The sequence below is a fragment of the Hakea prostrata genome, chromosome 7 (assembly GCF_041222555.1).
Source record: "Hakea prostrata isolate BN-2017 chromosome 7, UWA_Hpros_2, whole genome shotgun sequence".
NCBI lineage: Eukaryota > Viridiplantae > Streptophyta > Magnoliopsida > Proteales > Proteaceae > Hakea > Hakea prostrata.
In genome coordinates, this window is record NC_142606.1 from 19,640,262 (window position 1) to 19,642,371 (window position 2,110).

At 37.9% G+C, this 2,110-nt stretch overlaps 1 non-coding gene across 1 annotated transcript; it reads left to right on the top strand.

Annotated features, from left to right (window-relative positions):
* The first annotated feature begins 1,116 nt into the window (after positions 1 to 1,116).
* TRNAK-UUU (transfer RNA lysine (anticodon UUU)) lies at positions 1,117 to 1,189 on the top strand. Its single transcript has one exon. It is a non-coding gene; the product is annotated as a tRNA-Lys (tRNA).
* Positions 1,190 to 2,110: the final 921 nt, after the last annotated feature.

The window sequence follows — 2,110 nt, forward strand, 5'->3', positions numbered from 1 at the left end:
TTTGAGGAGTTGGAACATGAGTTTTTAGAAGCAAATTGCTTCTAAGTTTCCTTCCATATGTACCATTGGCCCACTATCAATGCTTGGGACACAAATACCAGCAAGTGAACCATCAAAGTCAATGCCATCAGCAAGTCTGTGGAAAGAATGCCTAAACTGGTTAGATAAAATGGAGGTGAACTCAGTTCTTTTATGTGAGCTTTGGTAGTGTTGGACTGAGCAACACTTCAGATAGTTTTCATGGGACTTGGCAAACATTACTTCTTATGGGTTATTAGACCTGATGTGATCATGGGTAAGTCTGCAATCTTACAAAAAGAGTTCTTAGAGGAGACCAAAGATATGTTGTCTTCCACTAAAGTGTTGCCTTATAAACGATGCCAGCGTAGATTTTTGATTCAAGAATCAAGACCACCATTGCCATAGAGTCACACTCAACCCACAATATATTATACCTTACTCTTTTGCCTATTCAAGACCTCGCATCAATGCATTACAATTGGCCTCAAAATTTGTCATCACCCCTAAAAACACCCACAGATTACCAATCATCACTGTTGCAGATGAATCTGGAAGAATTCCACTTACCCCGCCCACCTCAGATTTCCAAGTGAGCTTCCATCAATATTCAGCTTACCCACCCTTGTTGAGGTGTTAATTAACATATTTGAACTCAGCACCTTCAAGTTCAAAACAAGTAATGTGACTTTTACATGTATGTTGTGTTATATGTTATTGCCTTAGAATAAATTTCCCATGAGGTAAAAAGAAAAATAATATAAGAAAACAACCCTATCGATCTACCCTATCAAAAATTAGAGAACAACTTTGATCTAATAATGATTCAAGGGAGAGTATAGCCTGGGCCAACGGGAAACACTCAACAGTAAACCATCCCTAACCTCAACTTAGTCTAGATATGCTCTACTCTTAAGGAGGAAGGGAACAACTCCACACCACAGATTCCCCTCCCTCATCTGCTTGGACTTTTCTGTGGGTCCCGCTTCGCACTTTGTACCTCAAATTTCAAGGACACCAGGCAATAGACGATCTGTTGAAGCTGGTCCATGATGGATTTATTATAGATATCTTTAAACAACATACGATTAACACCTGGCCGTCTTAGCTCAGCTGGTAGAGCGCGTGGCTTTTAACCACGTGGTCGTGGGTTCGATTCCCACAGACGGCGTTTTAAATTTTTTTATCCTATCCAACTATACAATATGTAGATCTTCATAAGAAGCTTTCCAATAGTGTCGACAAAGTTAGCCCTAAGCCTAAAATAGAGGGAGAAGACAAGGAGCCAAAAAGACCGGGTGAAAAGGCATAGAAAGAAAAGCTGAGGGATAATTTCACCATTGGTGCAAAAGATGCAACCTGTTTTTGTTTTTTATCTCTTCATATATCATTTATATTAATACTTATTATCTCCAGTTTCTCATAAAACGCTCGCATCAATTCAAAGAAAAAGTGACTCAACGTTTCTAAAAGAAAGAAAAAACGTTTTTTTTTTAATATATAGGAGATGGAGATATTACATGTGCCCTCAGTAAGAGTAAGAGTTGAATCCACAAGTTTTTTACTAAGAGGTATTGGTCTTAGCAATTCATTACTCCTTGATGCTCAACCATGCATTACACAATAAGATATGAATGGCTGAATCTGACAAGATGAATTTATGGGCTGTTTTTGCACAACTCTTTTCAGTCCATGATGATGGGGTATTAAGAATCGAACAATTTTTGAAAGGCCTTCCCATCTTCTCTCCGAATGGGGTTTAAATCACGCAATCTTTTCTCAGACCTAGGTCCAACAAATCTGGTGTAATGCACAAGTAGCACACTCTTTTTGGTCCAACAAATCTAGTGTCATATACAAGAAGTTCTTGATCTTCTACCCTATCCACATTGTAAAAACGAACCTACTACATATAAGCTCTATAACCAAAGATGTAGCTTTTGTGCATTGTATATCAAATTCTCTGTAAAAATGGTTTACTAACTTAACCCTACAATCCATGTATAGCAAGACCACTAGGGAATGGAAAGTGCTTAGTATTAAGGATCTATGTAACTGTCGTATTTAGTATTAAAAGCACCATCTTTATCAT